Source organism: Lolium rigidum, chromosome 1, assembly GCF_022539505.1.
Source record: "Lolium rigidum isolate FL_2022 chromosome 1, APGP_CSIRO_Lrig_0.1, whole genome shotgun sequence".
NCBI classification, from domain to species: domain Eukaryota; kingdom Viridiplantae; phylum Streptophyta; class Magnoliopsida; order Poales; family Poaceae; genus Lolium; species Lolium rigidum.
Genome location: NC_061508.1, coordinates 200,159,245 through 200,175,670, shown reverse-complemented (window position 1 = coordinate 200,175,670; position 16,426 = coordinate 200,159,245). Strand labels below are relative to the sequence as shown.

The 16,426-nt window shown below is 44.3% G+C and overlaps 1 non-coding gene and 1 pseudogene across 1 annotated transcript; both read right to left on the bottom strand.

Moving 5' to 3' along the window:
* Nucleotides 1-6,595: 6,595 nt before the first annotated feature.
* TRNAE-UUC lies at nucleotides 6,596-6,669 on the bottom strand. The gene has a single exon. It is a non-coding gene; the product is annotated as a tRNA-Glu (tRNA).
* A 2,096-nt stretch (nucleotides 6,670-8,765) lies between these two features.
* Nucleotides 8,766-16,410, bottom strand: LOC124654263 (annotated as a pseudogene).
* Between the last annotated feature and the right edge of the window lie 16 nt (nucleotides 16,411-16,426).

Here is a 16,426-nt window from a genome sequence, read left to right as displayed (position 1 = left end):
TTCATAGGTTTTTTAATTTTCGCATCAAACAATCCATGTTTTAAATCAGGAAATAGAATAAGAAGCTCACTTTTGTACATTATGTCAAACTAGTGTAAACAAGAAACAACAAGATGCAATTGCAGGATCTAAAGGAAATAGCTTCGAGCACACACACAACGGCGCCAGAAAAATACTTTACCTGAGACCGTAGTATGAGAGCCTTTTACCTTTCCTCCCCGGCAACGGCGCCGTGAAAAGTGCTTGATGTCTACGGGAGCTTCTATTCTTGTAGACAGTGTTGGGCCTCCAAGAGCGAGAGGTTTGTAGAACAGCGAGCAAGTTTCCCTTAAGTGGATACCCAAGGTTTATCGAACTCGGGGAGGAAGAGGTCAAAGATATCCCTCTCATGCAACCCTGCAACCACAAAGCAAGAAGTCTCTTGTGTCCCCAACACACCAAATAGGTGCACTAGTTCGGCGAAGAGATAGTGAAATACGGGTGGTATAAATAAGTATGAGCAGTAGCAACGGTGCCAGAAAAGTGCTTGGCGTGTAGTTGATGGTGGTGGTGTTGCAGCAGTAGTAACGCAGTAAAACAGTAAACAAGCAGTAGTAACTCAGCAGTATTTAGGGACAAGGCCTAGGGAATAGACTTTCACTAGTGGACACTCTCAACATTGATCACATAACAGAATAGATAAATGCATACTCTACACTTTTGTTGGATGATGAACACATTGCGTAGGATTACACGAACCCTCAATGCCGGAGTTAACAAGCTCCACAATAATGCTCATGTTTAAGTAACCTTTAGTGTAAGATAGATCAACGCTACTAAACCAAGTACTAGCATAGCATGCACACTTGTCACCTTCATGCATATGTAGGAGGAATAGATCACATCAATATTATCATAGCAATAGTTAACTCCATAATCTACAAGAGATCATGATCATAGCATAAACCAAGTACTAACACGGTGCACGCACTCGTCACCTTTGCACACATGCAGGGAGGAATAAACTACTTTAATAACAAATCACTAGAGTAGCACATGGATAAATTGTGATACAACATGCTGCAATCTTAAAGAGATATAAATAAGCACCTCACTATGCCATTCAATGAGTAAGTATTCTGTGAAATCTAGCCTAAGAGACCCACACGATGCACACACTCGTCACCTTTACACACGTGGGACGAGGAGTCTCCGGAGATCACATAAGTAAAACCCACTTGACTAGCATAATGACATCTAGATTACAAGCATCATCATATGAATCTCAATCATGTAAGGCAGCTCATGAGATTATTGTATTGAACTACATAGGAGAGAGATGAACCACATAGCTACCGGTACAGCCCCGAGCCTCGATGGAGAACTACTCCCTCCTCATGGGAGCAGCAGCGGTGATGAAGATGGCGGTGGAGATGGCAGCGGTGTCGATGGAGAAGCCTTCCGGGGGCACTTCCCCGCTCCGGCAGCGTGCCGGAACAGAGATCCTGTCCCCGGATCTTGGCTTCGCGATGGCGGCGGCTCGGCGGGTTTCGTGGGTTTCGTCAATTGGTATCGGGTTTTCGATCCGGGGGCTTTATATAGGCGAAGAGGCGGCGCGGGAGGGCTGACGGGGGGCCACACCATAGGGCGGCGCGGCCCCCTCCGGCCGCGCCGGCCCTAGGGTTTGGTGGCCCTGTGGCCCCCCTCCGGTCCTTCCCGGGTGTTCTGGATGCTTCCGATGAAAATAGGAACTTTGGCGTTGATTTCGTCCGATTCCGAGAATATTTCGTTACTAGGATTTCTGAAACCAAAAACAGCGAGAAAACGAGAAGCGGCACTTCGGCATCTTGTTAATAGGTTAGTTCCAGAAAATGCACGAATATGACATAAAGTGTGCATAAAACATGTAGATAACATCAATAATGTGGCATGGAACACAAGAAATTATCGATACGTTGGAGACGTATCAGGCCACGCGCGCGAGACAGGAGGTGGACGAGGCTTTCCAGCCGCTCTTCATACCCGCGTCGGAGCCCTTGCTGTCCTCCCCGCCACCACGTCGGCCCGCAGCGCGCAAGAAGACGCTGGCGATACACCGCACAGGGTTCCCCATGCGTTCCAGCTCCAGGCTTCGGGAGAAGCGCAGGTCCAGGCCAATGTTACAGGAAGCGGAGGCTCTGGTTTGCCGAAACCTCGTGCCAACTTTGTTTGCCTCCAAGAGACTAAGTTGAGTAATGTCGATCAGTTCACCGCCGCCTTCCTAGGAGGCTACAGACTTAAGAGTTTCGCTCAGAGACCAGCCCTGGGCACAAGGGGAGGCATTTTGATGCTGTGGGATGAGACGGTTCTGCTTGTTACCAACTTCGTACTCACTGAATTCTGCCTCTCCGCCTCGGTGTTTTGCCGCCACTGGGGTAGATTTCAAAGTGACCACGGTCTATGGACCCACCTCCTACGCTCGCAAAGATGACTTCTTCAATGAGCTAGTTGCCCAAAAACCCAAGACGGATGTTAAATGGCTCGCCATGGGAGACTTCAACCAAATCTATCGACCCCGCGAGAAGAACAAGAGAAATGTAAACCGGAGCCGTATCAACCGTTTCCGTGCTGCCCTTACAACTTGCGAGCTTAAGGAGATTCATCTCCAAAATAGGCGCTTCACTTGGTCTAATGAGAGGGGTGACCCTACAATGTGCAAGCTTGATGGTTTCTTTTGCAACGATGCTTGGAGCCTACATTTCGACTCCCATATCCTTAACGCTCTCTCCTCCACCCTCTCCGACCATTGCCCGCTCCTCCTCGCCAATGATAGCGGACCTAGGAGGCCAAGAACTTTCAAGTTTGAGAATTGGTGGACGGGCATCCCTAGCTTCCATAATGTTGTTGAAAGAGCTTGGACTTTGCCTTCCGGACATGGGGAGCCCTACCAAAACCTCTTCCATAAACTCAAGAACGTGTCGAAGGAGCTTAGCAAATGGAGCCGGGGACTCTTCTCTAAGTCTAAGGTGTTGCTCCACGCCGCTCTACTAGTCATCCTTCATCTCGACATCGCACAAGAAAATCGGGTTCTTTCGGGCGATGAGCAAGACCTTCGTGCTAGGTTGAAGAGAAGAGTTATTAGCCTTGCTATCTTAGAGAGGGCTAGGAAAAAAGCAAAGCTCTCGGATTGCAAATATAAAGGAAGGCGATGCAAATACCAAATTTTTCCATCTTAGAGTCAATGCTAGAAGAAGGAAAAACCACATACACCGCATCAAGCACAATGGTGGATGGATTACCGATCATCTTCGGAAAGAGGAAATCTTACATAGCCATTTCTCCTCCTCTATGGGCGGAGGACAAACACGCAAATGGGACCTAAATTGGGGAAGTCTCAATCTTGGCAACACAGCCCTTGAGGTAATTGATGCTCCTTTCACGGAGGAGGAAGTCCTCCATGCTATTTCTCATTTACCCTCCGATAAAGCTCCCGGCCCCGATGGTTTCACCGGAGCTTTTTTCAAGAAATGTTGGGGAACCATCAAGGTTGACGTTTTAAAAGTCATTGAAAACTTCAACAACCTCCATTTCGCCCACCTCCAATGGGTCAACTCGGCCAACATTGTCCTTCTCCCCAAGAAAGAGGGGGCCGAGGAAGTCTCCGACTATAGGCCTATTAGTTTGGTCCACGCTATCTCCAAGATTGTGGCTAAGATGATTGCTACGCGGCTAGCACCTATGATGAACAATCTAGTTTTCAATGCCCAAAGTGCCTTCATTAAGAAAAAAAGTATCCATGACAACTTCATGTATGTGAAGAATCTTTCCAAGAGGCTCCATAAGAGCAAGGTGCCCTCCCTCCTATTCAAGCTTGACATCCGCAAGGCCTTTGACTCCGTGCGATGGGACTACATCCTTGAGCTTCTTACAAGACTTGGCTTCCCGCCTAAATTCCGTGATTGGATTGTCGCCTTGTTTTGCACGGCATCCTCGCGTTGTCGCCGCTTCTCTTTGTCCTTGCCATAGACCCACTCCAAAAGATCCTTGAGTTGGCCACTCAACACAACCTTCTTCACAAGATTAGAGGAAGAGGAACCGTTTTCCGCACTTCTTTATATGCGGACGATGCGGCCGTCTTCATGCCCCCCTTAAAGGAGGACATCCTAAACCTCTCCGCCATTCTTGACTATTTCGATGAAGCGACCGGTCTTCATACTAACTTCCAAAAAAGCTCGGTCATTCCAATACATTGCCATGAAGTCGATCTTGATGATGTTCTTGGGGGATTTCCGGTCATCCGCACGTCATTTCCTATCAAATACTTGGGGCTCCCTCTTTCGGTTTGGGAACTTAAAAGAGTGGATTTCCAACCTCTTGAGGACAAAATGGCCGGCAAGCTTGTCACTTGGGATGGTAAGAACATCAATACGGCCGGTAGAGGAGCCCTTATCAAGTCCGTTCTCACCTCCCAAGCTATTTTCCATCTCACTCCTCTTAGACTTCCACCGGGGTGTGTGGCTTCCATGAACAAGATTGAACGAGCTTTTCTTTGGGCCGGAACAAAGGAGATCACTGGAGGAAAATGCAAGTTAAATTGGGAGACGGTTTGTAGGACGAAAAGCCTTGGAGGCTTAGGCATCCTCCACATTGACAAATTTGCGAGGGCTCTTCGCTTAAGGTGGCCTTGGTACGAATGGAGGCACCCAACCAAGCTTTGGGTGGGAATGGGCAACCCATGTGACGAGGTTGACATGGACCTCTTCTATGCTTCAACTTCTATCTCCATTGGGAATGGCAAGATTGCTAGTTTTTGGGAATCTCCTTGGCTCAATGACACGACGCCCAAAGACATAGCTCCGCTTATATATGAAGCTTCTACTAGGAAGAGATGGAAGGTAAACCAAGCGTTGACGGATCATGCTTGGGTTAAAAAAATCAAGATGGACACAAACCTCACCATCCAACATTTGCATGAGTACATTCGGCTATGGACTCTTCTCCGAGACATTCATCTCAATGAGCTTCTTGAGGACACTATCACTTGGACCACCACCGTAAATGGAGAGTACTCCACGGCCGCGGCTTACAAAGCACAATTCTTCGGCGCCGTGACTACCAACATGAACCGGTTGGTTTGGAAGGCTTGCCCCCCCCCCCAAAGATCAAGTTCTTCGCTTGGTTGGCCCTCCATAATAGGCTTTGGACGGCGGACCGGCTAGCGAGGAGGGGTAGAACAAATTGCAAATTGCGGTCGGTGTCCGCTTTGCAACCAAACTCAAGAGACGGCGGCACACCTTCTCTCCCGTTGCCGCTACTCCAAGCGTCTTTGGGGGTTGGTGAAAAGTTGGATTGGAATTCCTTCCATCCACCTCGATGCGTGGACGGACGATCTCACCCTTGAGGGTTGGTGGTCCAAGTTGTTGAATGAGGCTTCGGACAATCGTAAGGCCTTGTCCTCCATTATCTTGCTTGTTAGTTGGACCATTTGGAAGGAGCGGAATGCTAGAATTTTCAACCATAAGTCCGCACCAACCGCCGCCCTCCTCAACATCATCAAATCCGAAGTGAAGCTTTGGGTTTCCGCGGGTGCAAAGTGTTTGAGTTTTGTAATAACGGGAGAGTAATCCATTAGCTTCCTTTCGAGTGTTTTTCCTTTGTGAACCTTCGGTCTTGTCTAAACTCTTCCCCTTAATTAATGAATAGTGGCAAATCTTTTGCCACTCGTTTCAAAAAAAAAAAGAATATATCCAAACTGATAGTTTTTCTGGACAACAAAATAAGTGTGCAAAACTAGGTAGTTATCCTTACTAATCCGCACAAAGCTCCGTGCTAGTAATCCTTACTAATCCGCACAAAGCTCCGTTGCCGGGATTTGACTGGGCATAACAAAACGCAAAAAAAGCTCCACATTACCGGGATTTGAACCTTATGCGTGTATTTATGTTCCAAAGTGCTCATATCATCTAAGCTGATTCGGTTTGAATTAGTTGCCAACCCTATGTTCTAGAGACCATGAATATATTCAAACTAATACTTTTTCTAGACCAGAGGAACTAACGGGAGAAATGACTTCTCACATGCACAGGACCTTCCATGCATGAGATCATTCTGTTTCATTGAATATCATTAAGTTTCACACTTTCAAAAATGAATGAAACTCAGTAAAAGAATCCTAAAGCAGAAAAAGTTGAGGATCAAAAGGTGCAAACATGCACGGGAGAATCGTTGCATGCGAAGTAACATATATTCTTATCCACCAGAACAATTGTGCAAGACTAGGTAGAAAACAAAACACACAAAAGGCCCCATTAAGTCTTGTCTAGAGTGTTTGTGCGGATTAGTAAGGATAACTATAGTATTGGGTGAACCCCTATCATCACCCAATCCCCGCAAAAGCTCATCCCATTCCATTAGTTAGGGGTAAAGTATTGAGAATTGAAAAAAATACACTAAAGTTTAAAGAAAATTAAGAATTAAACTAGCTCAATACTTAGCATAAAACATGCATTTAAAATAAGTGGAGATTTAGAGTTTGGTGCAGATTATCTCAATTAATCCTCACCAAACAAGGTCTTACGAGATTTGACTAGGCAGAAAACAAAATAGAAAAATCGCTCCATTACCGGGATTAAAAACGCTCCATTACCGGGATTTGAACCCGGGTCGCCTGGGTGAAAGCCAGGTATCCTAACCGGGCTGGACGATAATGGATTATCGAATATTTTAGTATTTGAGTTTATATAATCCGTACATACTTACGAGGTGCATATTCAGCCAGCGCTCGTTCCTGCTAAGCAATCGACCCAAAGCTTCATTAGCGAGTGGATGGACCCGCAATCTGGTTCAAGTCTTCGTTGACCTCAATTTATTTACTTACACAGTTACACACCTTATTCTTCATTTAACATTTCTCTTCACAGATGAATACTCATTTTCCTATTATTGGTGGTACACTTTGCTCCGTTTATACAACCAAGGTGGTCATGCATCTAGTCATTTCTTAAAAAGATATTGTACTACTAGTACTTTTTATACGTATCTATTTTAGATATTTGGAGCTTATGTGTGCATTTTTTTCTTGATAAAAAACACTTCTTTTATTAAGCTCAAAAGTTTACATTGAGTTGAGCCCACACCCGACCTTTGCACGACAACGATGCACATAGGCACAACGAAAGATGAGTCAGAAGAAGGAAGAAAGAGAGCTCATTAGGCAAATTACATGTCTAAAAAAGACAACAAAAGGGTCTATGGTATAGCCGTGTAGGTGGACCAATCCAAGACTATGTTGCCACTCATGGGGGATTAAAATATACTTCACCACTTGCTGCAATCACGACCAAACCTCCGCAGTTTTCCGGTTTAAAGAATAGACCACGACCGGAGATAGTGAGCACTCAAAATGTGCGTAGTTCTATCACAAAGTGCTCATACTAGTCAATTGGATTTGTAAATATATTTATTAGAATTAGCTGTGAAAATATATTGCGGGGATCATGTCTATATCTGAAACGTCATTTCTTTTGTGGATAGAGAGAGCAACTCATGTTTTGATCCAACAAGGAAAATGTGTTAGAGCAACTCATGTAGGAGTTGTTCCGAAAATGGAACACAAGTTAGAGAAACTGGCGACATGTTTCATAAAAAAACTGAAAAAAGACTGCTCGAATTTGGCCTAGAACATCACTTCTTGAATGCTGATCTTACATGACCTTCGATCTGTACTGCAAGCGATATGCACTTTTATGTACTGACTAAAAATACAACTAATGCACACATACAAAACACACAATATTTTGCAAAATCACTGCCCGAAGCAAACAAAAAACGCTCCCTTTTCAACTGTCACAGCCCCATCTTCCATATCTCCTTCCTTACATGGCACGGCCTAGACGGCCAGGCAAACCTTCCTGAGGACCCAGAGGATGATGCCCCATCCGAGCTCTTCCTTCCCTGCGTTCTCCACGGCCATCATCAGCTGATGCTCATGGCTCATTGCAACCGCCGTGTTTCTTCTCTGCAGCAGGCCCTTGACAGCAACGGCCTCCACTGCCTCGTACACCATTGCTGCTCCTGGTGCTGCCTGCTAGGTAGCTGCGCGCACAAGAGGATAGACCGGCTGGTTCTTGCTGTGAAGACTTCATGATGCTCTGTTAAGTATTTATATTTGTAGAATTTGGTGCTGCATGAAGGGAGGCAGAGCTGGCTGGCTTGGCAGCCACGGAAGTATAGTAGGCTGTAGTAAGCAGGATGTCGCCTTGTCCGGAAGCCTCCTATAGGTCAATCAGTCAAACTAGCATGTGTGGCGATGATTATAATGTTTCGTCGCTATCACCTTTTCGAAACAAGACATTTCGTTTGTTTATATAATCCATCTTCATCGGTCTTCTCTAAATAGACGCAGACACGCGGACAACACCGCTGGCACAACCATATTGAGAACGGCGGCACATGCTCCCTTCACTTGGGGAGGAATGCCCCACACCGACGACCTAAAAATGGTGGCACCAATAAAAAAATTGACAATTTTTATTTAAAATTAAGAAAAGAGATAGAAGTTCAAATTAAAATATATATTCAAATAGTAATTCAAGTGCTAGCCAACATCCGGCCACCAAATCGCTGGTGGATTATATGAATGGTCATACGGCATTTCTGCATAGATGTATTTGGAACATGGAAGTGTCACTGAAGATTACAGATTTTCTTATGGTTCCTTTATAGCAAATTTATTCTGACAAAAGGTAATCTAGCTGAAAGAAATTGCAAAGTAGTGTAAAGTGTTATCTTGTAATCAGGCAGGCTAATTAAGAGCTGACAGAGCCGAGCGCTGTCACCATGTTCTGCAAGTTCTCGTACGAAGACCCACCACCACCGGGGGCAGTGGCATCCCTGCCTCCGCCTTGGTCTTCCACGCCGCCGCACTCCTCCGCATTTCCTCCGACCTCATCGCCTGACTAACGTGTTCGGCGACCTGCCCCCGCCTTACATCGTCGTCAAGCCGGAGGCCCACGCCCCACACCTCGCAGGCGTACTTGCAGTTGGTGTACTGGTCGGCGAAGCCCGGCCAGCAGACCATCGGCACGCCGGCCGCCACGCTCTGGCAGGTGGAGTTCCACCCGTTGTGCGTCAGGAAGCATCCCACGGCCGGGTGCCGCAGCACCTGCTCCTGCGGGCACCACGTGGTGAGGCAGCACCGCCCTGCCGTCGCTGCGACGAACTCCGGCGGCAGCACCGTCAGGCCCGCGCTGGCACCTGGGACGAGGTTGTCCCTGATGGACCAGAGGAACGGGTGGCCGCTGGCGGCGAGGCCCCACGCGAACTCGGCGAGCTGGTCAGCTGTGAGGAACGTGAGGCTGCCGAAGTTGGCGTACACGACAGAGCTTTTTGCTTGCGTGTCCAGCCACGCGAGGCACTCGGTGTCCTGTTTCCACAGGCTCAAGCCTCCGTTGGTGGGATTGGCGTCGTCCTCGGCTGCAGCATTGTCGTCCCTGAGTTGGTTTCCAAGCGGGCCGATGGTGTAGATGCACGGGTACTCGGCGCGGAGTGCGTCGAGGACGTCGGCCTCGAGGTCGTCGAAGGTGTTGATGATGAGAGCTCCGGCCTTGGTGCAGCCTTCGGCCTCCACGATGTTGAATCGCAGGCTGACGTCGTCAGGGTCAGTGGTGCGGACGAAGCTGGAGATGTCGCCGAGGCTGGTTGGCGGCATGCCGGGAATCCAGTCGATGACCGTCTTCTCAAGGTGGCCGTTCGTCAGGCAGCTCTTGTCTGCAAAACGCAGTAGTACAGGCGAATGAGTCGAGTTTTATGAGTGATAACCAAGCCTGCGCAGGTTAAAATAGTCGAAGCGAACAAATCGTGTCTATTGACTATAACCAGCCGAAACACACCAATAAGAGGATCAGTTGATCCCCATGCACGAAGAGCACAGTATAGCCCTACAATATCGGATAGTGCAACTGATATACAGTTTAAGTTGAGAGCCTTGCTCCGGTGTCCCCCCCAAGCCCACCACGGTAAGTTACTGAAAAAGTCTACATAATCCCTGGGAGTTTTAAAATTTGGACATTAACCCCTCAACTTTAAACTGGTACTTATCTTTAATTCCGAAAATTATGTAAAACTGGTACGTATCTTTAATTCTGAAAATTATGTAAAACGAGGCAATTGAATCCTAGACTCGGGTAAGCTACTTTGGAGGCTGGTTTTGCCTCGCTCCATCATTCGCCCAACATGGGATTGGGTTGTAAAAAATTAGTCAACATCCGTCTTCTTCCCGCTGACGTGCACGTCGGGGGAAGGGACGAGCCATGTTGCCCTGCTGCATCACGCCACAAACTTGGTCCCGATTACCACATCGGAGCCGTCGGAATCGGAGCGAGGTAATAGAGCATGTCCGCGAGCAGCACAAGTACGAGTAGCTGCAGCAGCTGGAGAACGCCGCCGGTATCACCATGTGGGCGAACTACGGGACGGAGCTTCAGCCGTTGTCGTCACGTTCAGGTCTGCCACAACCGTGGCCGTTTCCATGAAAGTTCGGCTTTGCATGAATTTTGCACTTCTCCGTGGTCGTTTATGTACAAGATCAGATGATGGAAATCCCATGCTAGTTACGATGCTTTGCAGCTCGTCGGCGCCCAATTTCCTAAACTAGCGACTCTCTGACTGCACATCTAACCACGGCCACGATACTCGACAGGCAGTGTGCCGCTCTCGTTTTGCCGGCGCCCCTGCCCCTTTGACAATGAGCGGCCTGATGCAGTACACCAGCATGGTCAGGCGGTTTCATGGACGCCTACATGGTGACGCCATTAGTAGCCTCAACGGTGACGGACTTCCTTAGCCGCTCCGCTCCAAGTTGTACCTAATTTTGTTAGTGCCACGTCCTCAAAACCGGCATCCCAAATAGTTTACCAAAGGTTAGAGGTTAGGGGGTAATTGTTTGATTTTAGAATTTTGGAGATTTAAGTATGTCTACAGCTGAGGGGGTTTACTGTCTAAACTCTAAAAGACCTGGGGTTATGTAAACTTTTAATAAGTTAGACCCACGATAGGCAACGTTCAGAGGGGGGGGGGCACTGGAGCAAAAGCGTTAAGTTGAAGTTTTGCTAAGAAGAGCAAGAGCATCTCGATTCGGCCTTCCAATAGGGTAATAGGTGGCCCCGAAACAACTGTATATTGGGACCGACTAATAGGAGTGTCGGATAAAACTGAACTAGTGCATCCAGTCGCATCCCTAATAGAGCATCTTTAATATGCAACTTGTACAAAGGAAAAATGCTCTGGGTAACGGGTTCCACGCAGAGTTTTGTAGAACATTTTGGGAGATTCTTAAGCACGAGTTGACGAATATGTTTACAATAATTCAGCAGGAGGATGTATCTCTCTTTAATTTAAACTACTACACTATTATTCTGCTCCTGAAGAAAGAAAATGCCGTGCAAATTTAGCAATATAGACCAATTTATTTGCTAAACGCAATCTTCAAAATCTTTACAGAATTGGAAGTAATTGTGTAACTAAGGTGGCACATTTATTAATAAGGACAACTCAAACGGTTTTCATATTGAGGAGGCATAATTTAGAAAGAGTGTTGATTCTTCATGAAAATATCTATGAACTTCATAGGAAAAAAATGGATGTGATGTTGCTTAAAATAGATTTTGAAAAAAAGCCTATGATAAAGTTAAATTTCCTCTTTTGCAACAACTAATGCATATTAAGGGTATTGATCATAAATGGTGTCAATGGATTGATCATTTCATAAGTCGAGGAAGTGTTGGTATTAAGGTTCAGCATGACATAGGTCACTACTTTCAGACCCCCAAAAAAATATTGATACATGGATATCCTTCACCACCTAGTTACATACAGTTTTGCAATTTTAATTACGAGAGCAAAGGAAGATGGTCAGGTGGAGGGTCTCATATCTTATTTATAGGGGGGGATTTGTACTATTGTACGCAGACGATACATGAAACATGTATTGAAAAGGCACTCAGTATGAAGTTGATTATATGTATCTTTGAACAACTATCAGGTCTAGAAAAACTAAATTCCATAAAAGTAAAGCTTTTTATTTCAGTAAAGCAAAATAAAGTAGATGATCAATATATAATTGTTTTGGTTGTGAGTCCGGTTCTTTTCCATTCGATATTTGGGAATTACTCTTGACTACCAAAAGTTAAATAACGACGAATGGAAACAAGAAGAAAATCATTTCGAGAGAAAGCTCCCAAGTTGGACGGGAAAATATATTGCTCCCGTATCGCTTAGTGATATTTAATTCAGTTTACCTAGCCTCTCAATGTTAATACCATCCTCTTTTGAAATACATGAAACATGTATTGAAAAGGCACTCAATATGAAGTTGATTATATGTATCTTTGAACAACTATCAGGACTAAAAAATTATTTTCCATGAAAGTAAAGCATTTTATTTCAGTAAAGAAAAATAAAGCAGATGATCAATATATAAATACTTTTGGTTGTGAGACCGGTTTTTTTCCATTAGATATTTGGGAATTACTATTGACTACCGAAAGTTAAAGAACGACGAATGGAAACAAGAAGAAAATCGTTTCGAGGGAAATCTCCCAAGTTGGATGGGAAAATATCTTGCTCTTTTATGGGGATCACTTAGTGCTAATTGATTCAATTTAACTAGCCTCTCAATGTTCATACTATCCTTTTTTTGAAATACCAAAAGGGGAAAAAAATTAGATATCTTTCAATCCAATTTTTTTTTGGCAAAGTGATGGCCATAAAAGGAAGTATAGACTAACTCGATGGAATATCTTTCCAGACCAAAAGACCAATGAGATCTTAGGGTAGAGGTTTTAGAGATAAAAAAATAATGTTTATTAAGCAAGTAACTTTTAAAACTCTTATCCAACAAGGTGTATGGCAGGAATTAATACAAACTAAATACTCACACTCCAAATCTTTGCCTCAAGTATATTCAAAATCAACGGACTCTCGTTTTGGAAATATCTTATAAAAGTAAAAGATATTTTGAAGGAGTATCTTTCATTGTAAGGAATGGTGAGGGGACTCACCTCTGGGAATATATGTGCCTGGGTGACACTCCTTTATCTATCCAGTATCCATGTATGACACAGGACAAAGAAAACAAGTTTCAGTAGCTAATGTTATGTCTCAAGTGCCTATCATTTCTCTAAGCTTTATTAGGAAATAGAGGATCAATATGGCTTCATCTGGTCTGATGTTTGATGGATATAGACTTGCCCACACAACCTAACGTCTTTGTTTGGAAGCTAACACCATCTGCTTCGTTCATGGTCAAATCATTGTATCTAGATTAGATGAATTAAAAATCAAAAAGGTTTTATATAAATACATTTGAAAAGTAAAAGTACCACCCAAAAGTATAATCTTTATGTGGTTCTTGCATTGCAGAATGCTTCTTAGAAAAAGACAAATTAGCTAGAAGGAGTTGGCAAGGGAGCCAAAAATGTTGTTTTTGTGAGCAATGAGTCCGTACAACGTTTATTCATATCTTGTCCTTTAGCTCAAGTGGTTTGGAGTATTGTACATATGATCTTCAGTGCAACTCCCCCTAAAAATATTACAAATTTGTTTGGGAACTAGCTATTAGGGGTCACGGAAAAATATAAAGTATAAATCCGAGTGGGTCTGTGCACTTTGCAAAAAAAAAGTGCGGGATGCTTATATATTGGACAACGCAAAAAAAATTCTTTTATGCATGTAATAGCATTGGCTATGCGTTGAAACAGACGACATATGGTTGCTCGAGATTTCTATAGCCAGTATAGTTGGGATTTCGATTATAGGATAACATGTTGATGTACTGTCATTCCTTGTTTTACTTTATTTTTTAGATGGTTGATATATGTATAGGTCCCATGCATCTCATGATGCAATCTTTACATACTTAAATTTTAAAAAGTAATGTTAAAAGGTCGCATGCATCAGTTGACGCAGAGGCTCGTGCGCTGTCTCCTTTTCAAAAAATATAGGAAACTTGCATGGCTGACTGGCTGAGCAATGGGCTAGGCCAACGTAACTAGGTATGAAAGCTGTGTCCGTCAACCAATATCCATCTATACGAAGGGAGCGCATTGGAAACACATGACAGCATATTGGGAGCATCCAAAAAAAAAAATACTATTGAGGGGGTCTGCCACCCATAATAAGCCTTCGGTCAGACATTTGGGGATGTCGATAAGATAAGGTTCACCAAACCACATACTTATTGGCTCCTTGTCTTATGTAACTTTTTCTTAGTGAAAAATTCTCTCTTAATTTCTTAAGGGTTTTAACTTGAATTTTTTAATCATGATAATATATAATTTTCTTTTTAAACAAGAGTATATATACAATTCTTTTACCATTTTTACACAACTGCAGCAAAGTGTTACCCTCAAATAAGCTTATCAGGTAGTTTTTGGGTTATACCCTCTGTTCATAATGGAACGTTTTAGATACTTTAAAGTGAATTATACACACCATAAATGAGTGAATCTACACACTAAAAGTAGACTATATACATAACAAAATCGATATATCTACTAAAAGCTAAAACATCTTATATTAGTAAACGAAAGGAGTGCTAAATAGACAGCCTACGAGTGAATCTCTCTTTTACTTTAAACCGAAGAAGTACTAAATAGACATCTTAGCAAGGTCAGGAAGTCAAACCGACCCTTCTGGTGTGCATGGGGCGCCTTCGTGGATGATCACGTGCGCTCGCAGACGTAAATTACTTTATTTTATATAACCAAGTGCATTCATAGAAGGGCGATAGAGTCTGAAAATATATTCCGTCTCTGTCCCCACACATTTTTAGACATTTAAGTTTAACCATCGATTTGGCCAACAAAAAATAAAACATATGTTATGCATGTTATACCATTGAATTCACATTTGAATAAAATTTTCAGTGCTATAATATTTCATAACAATCAACAAGTAGTTAATGCTTATATTAGTGGTTAAAATTTTGACACTCAAAACAAAGGTGGTACGTCCATTGGGACGTACTACATATCACTATATTTATTTAGCCAATGCAAAGTGGATCTGACACCATGAGATCGATCGGGGATAGAGATGATCTTGCAATTAATATATAAATCTGTGTATCCATTGATGCACACATATATACTTGTTTATTATGGAGTCTCATATCCAAAATCTTACAAATTGAAATGCATGGATACAAAGTTCAAAGCAATTTAAAATACTTGATGCATATATGGGACAGAGAAACAATTGCAAAATCGCCGGCCATGTTGGTTGATCATATCTCCAGCTACCTCTTTTATTTTCTGAAAATGGGGGTGTAACGCTAGCCTCTGCATCAAAACGATGCACACAATTTTTTTTTTGAATTATTCACCAAAATCTTAGAAGAATTGAACATACCAGTGAGTACTAAACCAACATTAATTAAACCACTCATTGATTTGAAGAAATACACAAGGGATTAATTTGATTGTGATTTGTGAGGTGGTCTCAGTGTCAAAATATACAATGTGGTGAAAATTGTGATACAAAGAGACTGGTAAGCATTACTCCCTCCGATTCACAAATCTTATGCCAAACTTTTAGAACATGGCTTCCCATATTGTATTTTTTTATTGAAGGCAAGCAAATCTATGAATGTTTTGGATCTTATGCACATAATGTAGTAGAGATTTAGTGGTCCACGAGATCAAGGAGCTGAGTGGAAAATTTTCTAGTCTTAAGTTTTGTTTTATTAGGAGGCTAGCTAATGAGGCTGCCCATAATTGTGGTAAACAGGCTAGTTCTAGTAGAAGAAGGTGTTTGTGGATTAACTTCACACCATCCTTCTTAGTTGATATCCTTGCAAAGGATTGTAATCCCACAAGTTAAGAAATGAAGCTCCTTATCACAACTTTTTTTACTTGTCTGGTATTGCCATAAAGTGCATTAATGCTCATGTATGTTAGTACCTTTGAGTGGGAGGTAACCTCTTTCCTGGAGCTCCCGTAGCCTCATCTGGCCCATCAGCGCGGCAGCGCTGCATCCCCACAGCACCATGGTCGGGATGCTCAGCTCCCGCGCCACGCCCAGTGCGAAGCTCATCAGCGAGGTTGGTAGCAGGCATGTCACGGGTGGCACGCCCGGCGTGGCGTTCAGCCGCCGGAGGAGCTCCCTCAGCGGCGCCGCGCAATGGGTGCTGGTGGCCATGGAGAGGGCGAGGTCGTAGTTCCCCGTGTGCCGGTCAGCTTCGACCAGACCGTCCGGGATGGCCTCGAACCGGAACCCGTCGCGGCCGAGCACGGCAGCTGCGCCCTCCGTGGCCTGCACGCGGCGGTGGTTTTCCTCGGTGTTGACGAAGGTGATGTAGATGCCGTGGCGGTGTAGCAGCTTGGCCAGCTGCAACGCCGGGTTGATGTTGCCGGAGCTCGGGTGGGGCACCACCACGGCGTGCGGCCTCGCCATATTAGCTCGTCTACTG